This window comes from Delphinus delphis, chromosome 4 (genome assembly GCF_949987515.2).
Source record: "Delphinus delphis chromosome 4, mDelDel1.2, whole genome shotgun sequence".
NCBI classification, from domain to species: Eukaryota; Metazoa; Chordata; class Mammalia; order Artiodactyla; family Delphinidae; genus Delphinus; species Delphinus delphis.
The window spans coordinates 34301156-34314081 of record NC_082686.1 but is presented as its reverse complement, the minus strand read 5'-3'; positions in this window follow the sequence as shown (position 1 = coordinate 34314081).

Here is a 12926-nt window from a genome sequence, read left to right as displayed (position 1 = left end):
TAATCTCATAGCGCTTTGGTCAGAAAAGATGCTTGATAAGATTTCAATTTTCTTAAATTTACTGAGGCTTGATTTGTGACACAATATGTGATCTATCCTGGAGAATATTCTGTGCGCACTTGAGAAGAAAGTGTAATCTGTTTTTGGATGGAATGTCCTATAAATATCAAAGCTATCTGGTCTATTGTGTCATTTAAAGCATGTGTTTCCTTATTAATGATCTGTTTGGATGATCTGTCCATCGGTGTAAGTGAGGTGTTAAAGTCCCCCACTATTATTGTGTTACTGTCAATTTCTTCTTTTATAGCTGTTAGCAGTTGCCTTATGTATTGAGGTGCTCCTATGTTGGGTGCATATATATTTGTAATTGTTATATCTTCTTCTTGGATTGATCCCTTGATCATTATGTAGTGTCGTTCCTTGTCTCTTGGAACATTCTTTATTTTAAAGTCTATTTTATCTGATACGAGTATTGCTACTCCAGCTTTCTTTTGATTTCCATTTGCATGGAATATCTTTTTCCATCCCCTCACTTTCAGTCTGTATGTGTTCCTAGGTCTGAAGGTGGTCTCTTGTAGACAGCATATATATGGGTGTTGTTTTTATGTTCATTCAGCAAACCTGTGTCTTTTGGTTTGGGTATTTAAATCATTCATGTTTAAGGTAATTATCGATATGTATGTTCCTATGACCATTTTCTTAATTCTTTTGGGTTTGTTTTTGTAGGTCCTTTTCTTCTCTTCTGTTTCCCACTTAGAGAAGTTTCTTTAGCATTTGTTGTAGAGCTGGTATGGTGGTGCTGAATTCTCTTTGCTTTTGCTTGTCTGTAAAGCTTTTGATTTCTCCATCAAATCTGAATGAGATCCTTGCTGAGTAATCTTGGTTGTAGTTTCTTCCCTTTCATCACTTTAAGTATATCATGCCACTCCCTTCTGGCTTGTAGAGTTTCTGCTGAGAAATCAGCTGTTAACCTTATGGAAGTTCCCTTGTATATTATTTGTCATTTTTCCCTTACTGCTTTCAGTAATTTTTCTTTGTCTGTAATTTTTGCCAATTTGACTACTATGTGTCTCAGTGTCTTTCTCCTTGGGTTTATCCTGTATGGGACTGTGCACTTCCTGGACTTGGGTGGCCATATCCTTTCCCATGTTAGGGAAGTTTTCGACTCTAATCTTTTCAGATATTTTCTTGGGTCCTTGCTCTCCCTCCTCTTCTTCTGGGACCCCTATAATGCGAACATCGTTGTGTTTAATGTTGTCCCAGAGGTCTCTTCGGCTGTCTTCATTTCCTTTCATTCTTTTTTCTTTATTCTGTTCCATAGCAGTGAATTCCAGCATTTTGTTCCAGGTCACTTATCCGTTCTTCGGCCTCAGTGATTCTGCTATTGATTCCTTCTAGTGTATTTTTCATTTCAGTTATTGTGTTGTTCATCTCTGTTTGTTTGTTCTTTAATTCTTCTAGATCTTTGTTAAACATTTCTTGCATCTCCTCTATCTTTGCCTCCTTTCTCTTTCCGAGGTCCTGGATTATCTTCACTATCACTATTCTGAATTCTTTTTCTGGAAGGTTGCCTTTCTTCACTTCATTTAGCTGTTTTTCTGGGGTTTTATCTTGTTCCTTCCTCTGGTATGTAGCCCTCTGCCTTTTCATCTTGTCTATGTTTCTTGCAGGATTTTAGTTCTTCTTACTTCTGCTGTCTGCCCTCTGTTGGATGAGGCTATCTAAAAGGTTTTGCAAGTTTCCTGATGGGAGGGACTGGTGGTGGGTAGAGCTGGCTGTCACTCTGATGGGCAGAGCTCAGTAAAACTTTAATCCACTTGTCTGCTGATGGGTGGGGCTGCATTCCCTACCTGTTCGTTGTTTGGCTTGAGGCAACCCAACACTAGAGCCTTCCCCAGGCTCTTTGGTGGGGCTAATGGAGGACTCTGGGAGGGCTCATGCCAAGGAGTAATTCCCAGAACTTCTGCTGCCAGTGTCCTTGTCCTCACGGTGAGCCACAGCCACCCCCACCTCTGCAGGAGACCCTCCAACACTGGCAGGTAAATCTGGTTCAGTCTCTTATGGGATCACTGCTCCTTCTCCTGTGTCCCGATGCACACAGTACTTTATGTATGCCCTCCAAGAGTGGAGTGTCTTTTTCCCGCAGTCCTGTCAGTCAAATCCTGTTAGCCTTCAAAGTCTGATTCTCTAGGAATTCCTCCTCCTGCTCCCAGACCCCCAGATTGGGAAGCCTGACGTGGGGCTCAGAACCTTCACTACAGTGATTGGACTTCTGTGGTATAAGTGTTCTCCAGTTTGTGAGTCACCCACCCAGCAGTTATGGGATTTGATTTTATTGTGATTGCTCTCCTCCTGTCGTCTCACTGTGGCTTCTCCTTTGTCTTTGGATGTGGGGTGTCTTTTTTGGTGAGTTCCAGTGTCTTCCTGTCGATGATTGTTCAGCAGTTGGTGGTTATTCTGGTGTTCTTCCTGAGGAACATTTCTAATTCACTATTGGTAGAGCAGAGAAAAATGATTTCACTGCTGCTCAGTGAAATAGGTAGCTTTTCCTTCTAGTAAATTCCCAGCCCCACCCTTTGCTCCCAGGGCTCCTTTATCATTTTCCTTTTGAAGTCATATTATACATGCTTGCTATTTGCTTATTAATTTAATAATATATTATGAATATTTTTATATTTAAATAAATTTAGACCTTTCTCATATTTTAAATATTTAACAGGTTCTTTATACTTATTTTCCATTCATTACTATTACAAAAATGGCATGATTAAATCTGTGTAAATGTAATATTGCAGTGCTTCTAGATTTTTGCCTTAATACTTATAGCAGTATCTGCTAGCCTTTATTTGGTATTGAAAAATCAGAAGTCTTGTTGCTGGACTACCAGGGATCCCAGGCTCATGATAATATTGAAGTGCTTATCACTACCACTTGCCTGTTTTTATCAGTAAAGATTGACGAAAAAAACAACAGGTGCCCATTTATGTGCACATGTACAAAAGTCCTCACACATAGCCACCTACATGAAAAATCTTTGTGACTAATTGAAAATGCAATTCTTTTACTTTATCCATTTGTAGAAAAAATAGGCTATTTAAGTCTACTCCTAGTGAACCATAGCTAATGGAACATGACATGAACGAAGCCTGGGACAAGTCCCTTGGGCAAGAAGCTACAGACACGTGGAACACCAAGAAACGAAGTCACTTCTCAGTCAGGAGCAATTACACTGACACCTAAGAAAAATAGCATTAGCGTTGCTTGACAGTTGGAATCGAGTAAAAGATTATCAAAAATGCTGTATGCCAGGTTCATGCCTAAGGCAGATGACCTGGTTGACAAGCTTGCCCACTCTAACTATATCAATGCTTCAGATCAGTGTAAGGAGACCTAGCAGCAGTTCTCCTTAACTAATCATGTTAAAATTGTTGACAGATTTCCTGTTTGCTTTTCTGCCACATAAGTATTCATTAGTGGGGTGAAGAGAAAAGTTCATACAAATTGATTAGAATATAAACTTCTGCCCTCTTTTGACACTATAAGAATATGCGAGCTTTTTTTCTTTAAGTTTGTGTTTGTTGCTCCAGTAAGTAAAACTCTCCTCCAACAACAACTAGTCTTTTTATTATTATTATTTTTTAAAAAGAAAAATAAAACTGCATGATGTATCTCTCAGTTCTGAGGATTGTGCTGTTAAGTTGTAAGCTCCATATCTGGATCATATACTTCTGTTGGAAAGCATAGGGTTGAAAACTTATAGAGTCAAGTACTGCTAAAAAATGTGCTCAAAGTTCTCATCACAAGAAAAAGCATCTGTAGCTATGTGTGGTGACAGGTGTTAAGTAGACTTATTGTGGTGATCGTTTTGCAAGATATGCAAATACAAAATCATTATATTATACACCTGAAACTGATATAATATTGTAGTCAGTTACACCTCAATTTTTAAAAATGTGCCCAATATGAATATAAATTCTTAACCAATTGTTCAGTCTTGGGGTTTAAAATTGTGACTATCAATTAAGTTTATATTTGGCATTGATCAGGTACCTTCTCTTTTCTCTATGGCAAAGTATTTCAATCACATTTGTTCCTGGGAGTAATTGGATTTTGAATAGTCTAAAAATTCCCTTACAAGCTGGTTTTTGAAACCTCTAAACATGTCTGTCTATGATTTTGCTATTTTAAGATTTGGCTTTATTTCCCCATTTCTTAGGGAAATGATAACTTTATTTGCTGAAAGTAAAAATGATATTCTCTTTGGGTCAACTCACATAGAACTAAAATTAGAAGCAGCTTGGACATCATATCTTCTATTAATATTGATATCACATTTCTCTTTGGATAGGACTTAGATTGGCTTTTATGAAAAACAAAATCCTTCTTAAGACTAATCACCTGATTCTCGATTTTTCTCTTTCTCAGTACTGGAGATAACTTTATGTTTGAATAATGACCTCCTTCTCCTGAGAACAAGAAGCCACTATATCCACCATCCAGTTGCTTCTACAAATTTTCTATTCAGGTACCGTAATACACTCAGAAATGAGACCTGATTTTGCTGCCCACAAATACATAGGGAGTAGTCTTGCTATTTTCTTTTTATCCACTAGGTGACATAATAGATGCAGCTTTTCAATATCTGTTAAGGTATAGGTGCTTTTGTAACATGTTTTGTAATGTTTAATGCTCTCAGTTATGTTTGTTAATGGACTTTTTAGTGCGAGTATGCTGATAGTGCAATGGTCTGTAAGGGTTTTTTCATAACCACGCCCTTCAGTGTTTATACTTTGCATCTTGGAACTTTTATGGAAACAATGACTGATCAAGAAAATACTAATTTTTACTCTGCTTTACAATTTAACAGTGATTCAAATGAGAAAACTGATAAGAAAAACTACTGATATTGGTTTTAAAATGTGTTTTTGAGTGTGAATCATCTGCTTTGCCAAATTTGGTTGAACCATAAAGGCAAAAATATGAAAAGATCAGGAAATGTGACTACAGATTCTGTATTTCCTTGGGAATGGCACTTAAATCACTCTTGATCACTTGCTACCCATAAAGCCTATTCTTTAAGATCAACATAATGTTATTGTGGGAACACTTGTTGCTCTTTAATATTCCCTCTTGTTTTTTTTTCTTTTTTTTTTGCGGTACGCGGGCCTCTCACTGTTGTGGCCTCTCCCATTGCGGAGCACAGGCTCCGGACACGCAGGCCTGGCGGCCATGGCTCACGGGCCCAGCCGCTCCGCGGCATGTGGGATCCTCCCGGACCGGGGCACGAACCCGTGTCCCCTGCATCGGCAGGCGGACTCTCAACCACTGCGCCACCAGGGAAACCCCCTCTTGTTTTTTAAGTATAGCTCAATAGGGTTATAATTCAAAACAATTTTAAGACATGTCATATTTTGAAATAACTGGAAAATGCTTAAGTGTGTCTTATCCTTACTAATTAAATAGAAGAATTCTTCCAGTGAAAAGCTAAACAAAGAAAAGGTAACACAGCGTACCCCCAACACACTTTCTATATCTGATAATCCAGAATATGTCCAAGTTTACTTTTTCATGATTTTTGTATGCCAATGAAGTTGCTTCTGAGTTGCTTTTGAGTCTAAATTCCCATGTAACAGAGCAACATAAAACTACTTTTTTTGGGTGGGGGGTGCTTAATTTGATTTGTACCTTTACTTATTTCTTATCAGAAGTTTATACTCCAGGGTTAATATCTATGAAACCGCCATCTGTGTATAGTGTTGCACCCTCATACTATTCTAGGGATGTTGTTTTCTATTTCTACCTATATTCTAACCCTGTATAATCTGTGATGTATGACCTCAATTCCAAGGGTATAAGCACATTTTAATCAGACTTGACACTGTGGTTTCTGGTAGTTACTAACTTTTATGGAAAGTATGAATAAGAAGTAGTTGATACAAAGCAGAATCATAAATAATAATAATAGCTAACATTTATTAAAGGCTTAACTTTGTGTTAGGTCCAGTATAAATGTCTAAAAGAGTACTTTCTTTAGAAATACCCTAAGGTGTAGTTGAATGAGACTATCATACTTTTCTTATTCATTCTCATAATTTTAAATGTCATGACTTCCAGATGTATACCTCCAACGTGGAGCTCTCCCCTGAGCTCCAGTTTTCTTAATTATCTCCATACTTAGATGTCCTAGATGTTTAGTAAGCATCTTAAAACTACATATCCATAACAGAACTCTTGACCTTTCCTCCAAAGTCAGTTCTTCCCCTGATTCTCCATCCTAGTTAATGGCAACTCCATTCTTTCTATGGCCCAGCCTAATAATCATGGGGTCATCCTTGATTCTTCTGTCTCTCTTACATCCCAAATCCAAACCACCAATATATCCTATAGACTCTACCTTCAAAATCCAGCTACTCCTCACCACCTCCACTGCTACACTCTTGGTGGAATAACAGTAATGTCTCATGTTCATCTCTCATCCAATTAATTGCAATAGCATCCTAATTGTTTGTCTTGACTCTCTCCTATTAAAACATATCAGGTCATTTGAAATCTATTACCCAGAATGCTCCAGTGTCTTGTCAGATTAAAAGCCAAAGTCCTTAGAATGGTCTACAAGGTTTAAAACCATCAGTTCACTCCCTCCAAACCATGCTGTTATCTCTTTCACCTCTTCCTCTACTATGATTCTCCTTGATTGCTCAGTCCTATCATGCTGAGTTTCTTACTATCCTTGGAATAACCCAGGTACCAGTAATTCATCGCCCCCAGGTGATTCCCAGGTACTGCTCTCTCACCTCCTTCAGAATTCTGCTCTCCTAATACATTCACAGAGGGTAATTTCTTGACTACCTGAGTTTAAATTGAAACCTGATACCCTGCCTCCATTGCTGTAACCTACTTTATGCACTATCCTTGGCTATTTTCTCTCTGTGGTACATTTTAGCATCTAACATAATATATGTTTTACCTGCTTATTTGGCTTATTATCTATCTCCTCTCATTAGAATGTAAGTGCATGAGGACCTGGATTTTTGTGTTTATTTACAACTACTGGAGCAGTGCCCACCAATTATAGACTCAATAAATCTTCAATGACTGGCTGAATTGATGAGTAATTTTACAGTGGGTAAGCTAAGGCTAAGGAAGATGAAATTATCTTGTTTATTTGTTTTCTTATAATCTGACTATCTCTTACCCCCATGAGAATGAAACTGGGTAAAAGTAGGGCTCTTCTTATATGTTCTCTGCTACATACCCAGAATGTAGAGTACACCTGGTACATACCAGTGGAATGAATGACACATTTTGCTTTGTCAGTGTTGAGACTCAAAGATAGCAACAACCATTTTCAAATCTTGGAAATAATTTTCACATAACTGATATCAATTTTAAGAGAAGATATTTATTGGCCTGTGTTCCAGTAGGAGATTGGAGCATGTTGAAGGAGGAATTTAGTCATTCTATCCAGTTGTTTCCAGAATGTTGAAGCCTTGGGCAAGTTTGAAAACTAAAAAGACTTACAACCTTCTTCAATCTTGCCTGCCTGTCATTCTGTAGGAAGAGATACATGCAGAGCAGACAGATACCTTATTTTTTGTGGGAGTGTATAAATTTTTTAAAGATGAAGTTTAAAAATTCAAGTGAATATTGATTTGTGTAATATTTTTATAGTAACTTCTGATGAAAGTGGAAATATTGTTAATGCTTTACATTATAATTATTTCAAATGTATTTTGATTACACTTTGCTGGTGGCCTTTAAGAATTATTTTTTCCCTGGCTTCACTTCAAGTGAAATGTAATTTTTATCAATGCAGTAAAGCATTTTCAAAGCAATTAAGTTGCATTAATCCATTTACAATTTTGTAGCTGCTAGAGAAATCTTATTTGAGCAGAATGTCAGCCAATTCACAGGAATATTCATAATTTTCTTGGGATATGCGTTATTGATATGGGCTTACCTAAAGTGAATGTATGTTGTCTTGTGATAGCTGGGTAGTATCTCCACTGGCACCCATGTTTACTAAGTAAGCTGTTATTTGAAATAACATTTCCTTGTTATCTCAGGATAACACTGTAAATTATATGTATTATTCAGAATACTAAACAAATATTTCAGGAGCTCATCAAGCACCTGACTTACAGCTCTGAAATTGTCCCAATGTTTCTCAGAGAACAAATCCTATTTGTATATATATTATGAAATTAGACTACACCAAGCCCAGAAGGCAGATACAATCATTCTTTGAACTGTACAATAAATCCTGATGCTCTGGAAAGGTTGAAAGCCTATTTGCATTTGGCAGAGGTAATGAAATGCATCTTAATAGACTTAAATATGCAGCTTTAATAAGTGCCAAACAAATATAACCATTTCCTGGGTGTGATCAAGTGGGCTCCTAACATTAAGCTTTGTTTCTTTAGTTAGTTCTTGATATTTTCTTATTTGCACAGCAACAAATGTGAAGCATTAGACATGTGGATGAATTGAACTTCAAAAATTATTATCCTGTGGAAATAAGAATCACTTGTTTAGTCAGCAAATATATGCCTAATAAAAAACTTACGCTAAGGTTTTCAGAAGATCTGCTGTTAGCTCAATAAGTGAAAATACCCCCTTTCCCAAGACTCTGTAATCTCAGGAACAAAAAATGAAGAGGAATCTGTGTTCCAAGGGGTTTGCGTGATTACCTATAATTATGGAAAGTTCCTCTTGCCGTAACAACTCTATCTATGGATCAACATCTGTGGTTGAAAAGTTTTTCTTGTAACAGAAGTTGACATTGGGAAATATGTATTTTCTTCTTTTCAATTTTTCTGGAACTTCAGATGAAACTACTGCTTAGAAAATACTCCCTTATGCCATATCAGACTAAGGGCAATTTGGGAATTAGTGTCCTGGCCTCACTCATCCTATTCCAGCTGGAAACTTTTATCCAAACAAGAAGAGATTCTGCCCCCACCCTACAAATGGAGCTAGGAGAAGGTGTAACTTAGAAGCTTTGTGTGCCTATTTGTTCTAAATATTGCTTGAGAAGCCTAAACACAATGGCATAAATAAAAATAAACGTCCTTCAGAATAACAAGAACATCATGTTCATCACACCTGGATTCATTCTCATCACAGCTGATGTGTAGAGGAATGATTAGAAATCATATAGACACTGATGAGGAGTGAGAGGAAGATATTTAAAATTCTGCTGCACCTTGTGCTCAAAATATCTCCATCAGCTTAGAGTCACGCTTATAAACAATTTAGAAAACCATGTCTTTTTTTTTATCCTGAAAAAGCTTAATTTTATGAATATTTTAGATACATTTAGCCAGATTGAAATTTTTAAAAAAATGCAAGCATAACATTTCCTTCTCCATTTCATAACAGGTGTAACTGAAAAAAATAATCAAAGAAAAACAAAAGATCAACGAATATTTCCTAGAAAGTGTAACTTTTCCTTAAAAGGACAACTCTCCTGTTGGCCCATGGTTGTTTTAGAGCACTGTACTAATAATTAGGACATAACTCTGTTTTTAATAGTATAGCTAGATTGTATATATCATATTCCACATGTATAAAACCAAAACTCAGCACAAGGAAAACACCTTGTAAATACCTCTGAACTCATCCTTAATTGAAGATGGATCAATACTGTCATCTGTTTGAAGGTAAAATATGAAACACAATTATGTAGCAGGTAGGAAAGTACACACAGTCTCATTACCTGATTAACTCTCATCTCTTAGATATAGTCAAGAATAGCTTTGACCCAGGCACCAAGATCATGACTTGACTTCACCCAAGTTCAAACATTTCCATTTTAAAAACAACCTAAATTTGAATTACTTTAGAATACTATTGGTCAATAAATAATAACAAATTATGAATGAATGAGAAAATAATCTCAGTTAATAGCTGAACAGTACAGGTTTGCGTATAATTTATCCCTGTTAAGTAACTGATACTTGTTTGACACCTATTTAATCACTATTCCTTTCATGATTAATAGATAAACTCTTTGAGCTACAGGTTCTGAAGAGGAAACATTTTTTCTATTTTCATTCTCTTAGTATTCAGGTAGGCCATCCCCTCCTGCTAGTAGAAATGTGTCTGATGGTTGTAATGTGTGCTATGAAACGTTTTCTTCAGCACAAGGTTGGATTTCATCACAGTCTTTCTGTATTCCCTTAAGTCTCTATTCTTTTTTTTTTTTTTTTTTTTTTTTTTTTAAATAAAAAGGCCTAACTGGGCTGGTGATGTTGCTACTACATTGCTCTTTTCACCATCCTGTTTCTGACTTTTCCATTAGTACAGATATTCCTTCTGCAACATTGCCTAGTAAGAGGCATGCTGCTCTGTCTCACCCAGATACTGTAATTTGTCTTTTTGTCTGTTGACCGTTGTATTTTGAACACTGGAATAATATATCCTGACTTCAGTTTCTCTGTTATATACTGACTTCTAAGTTACTCCATGACCAGTGTTTCTATCTGCGTAAACATAGTTCCCATATGTCTCCTCTTGAGATGTATGGTTACAGGGTCAATGGCTTTATTATTTTTCTAGTCTTAAAGACCATTTTATGTAGGATCTTTCAGTACTCCCACTGATCAGTTTGACTCAGGAAAAACTGCATCATGTTGGCCACAGGCTTTCCTTTTCTCTTTAAAAGGTCCCTTTAAGCACTTCTAAGTAATAGAAGTTAGAATTTCTCAAAGTGCATTCCAAAGATTACTCATATTAATACCATAATAATCTGATGACAATATAGGTCATATTAACTGACATTAATAGATAACTTTTTCTGTGGTTAAACAATTTTGTGAAATGCTACATTAAAACAAGTTAAGCAGGAGTTTTTATCATAGAATTTCTCATTGTCTTCAAGATTCTTAAGTCCTTTGTGAATACCTAAAAACTTTTCCATGAAAAGCATCATGTATTTTGTAAACCAGGCTTTGAGAAATGCTTGTGTAACTTTTTTTTTTTTTTTTTTTTTTTTTTTTTTTTTGCTGTCTATTCCCAGGAGTGGCACAGAGAGGGCTTATATATAGCTTGTATAGCCTGTTCTTCTATCCCTAGATTGAAGGAAACATTCTGACAATGAGACATGAAAGAAAATTAATCACACTATGTGTAAACATTACATTCTGTTTTGAAGCTTAATCTCATGCCTTCCTTCATCAGCAACCACACATTAATTCATATCCTGTCCTTTTTAATCAGTTCCTTATATTGTGTGGATGTGTCCTTTCCAAACAGACCATATGTATCTTTGAGAAGTACCTGCACTATACCTCCTTTACGTAACCATCCTGCAGCATTTCAACAAGTGCAAAATAAATAAATGAAATAGAGATCCCCCCCCAAAAAATCAATGAAACTAAGACCTGGTTTTTGGAAAAAATAAACACTATTGACAAAACTTTAGCTAAGTAAGAAAAAAGGGAAAAAAAGACAAATAAAATCAGAAATGAAAGAGCAAACATTACAAATGAAACCACAGAAATACAAAGGATCAAAAGAGACTACTACGAAAAATTTTATGCCAACAAATTAGATAACCTAGAAGAAATTGATACATTCTGAAAAACATACAACTTACCAGCCTGAATCATGAAGGAATAGTAAATCTGTACAGACTAATGAGTAGGGAGATCGAATCATTTATCAAAAATTTCTCAACAAAGAAAAACCCAGGACCAGATGGTTTCTAGGTTAAATTCTACCAAATGTTTGAAGAAGAGTTAACACCAATTCTTCTCAAACTCCTCCAAAGAATTGAAAAGGAAGGAACATTCCTAAACTCATTTTATGAGTCCAGCATTATCCTGTTACCAAAGTCAGATAAGGATACTACCAGAAAAGTAAATTGCAGACCAATATCCCTGATGAATATAGATGTAAAATTTGTCAACATAATATTAGCAAACCGAATTCAGCAGCACATTCAAAAGATCATAACCCATGATCAAGTGGGATTTATTTCTGGGATGCAAAAATGGTTTAACATATGCAAATCAATAAATATGATATGGAGTGAGGTCACCAAAATGGAGACTCATGAGACCACAGACTCTGTCCCCACACAAAGGTCAATAGTCAGACAGCTATCTACAAACAAAAGTAGCTCTGGGACAGCTTAGGAGTCCATTTAAGAAACTTCAGCAACATGGTGGAACAAAAAACCCTGAAAATAACTGCACAAAATGGTAAGGAAAAACATCTTTATTTTGCCTGTATCATTCCATTTCCCTGACTGGCACTGCGCAGCACGAAGAAGGAACTCCTCTGCTGGAAAGAGTTCTCCTCTGAAAATGGGAGTGGGTGGTAAACAAACAACTTCCCAGCCTTTCAGGGCAGTACCTGAAGGTCCCTCTTCAGTTTTACCATTCCCAGATACCAGCAAAGCTGAGACATATAGAGATGGCTTGGAACAAGGAAGAAGGTGGGGGCTACCAGTATCATCCACACAGTAGGAGTGGACTGCTGTGTGAGTGCAAACTGCCGGCCTAGATCCCCATAGCTGAGACCCGCAGCTGTGCATGCACTTGGGGCTAGCCCCTCCAGCTGTGCACCTGCATTATTTACAATAGCCAAAACGGGAACAACCTAAGTGTTCGACAGATGAATGGATAAAGAAAATGGTGCGTGTGTGTGTGTGTGTGTGTGTGTGTGTGTGTTTGTATATATATGTGTTATATTGTTCAACCATTAAAAAGAATAAAATCTGTCATTTGCAAGAACATGTTTGGATGTTGAGGATATTATGCTAAGTGAAAAAAGTCAGACAGAGAGAGACAAATAATGTATAATCTTACTTATATGTGGAATTTAAAAAAGCTGAATTCATAGAAACAGAGAATCAAATGGTGATTGCCAGGGGCTGGGGGAAAATGGGAAGATGTTGGGTATTGGGTACAGACTTTCAA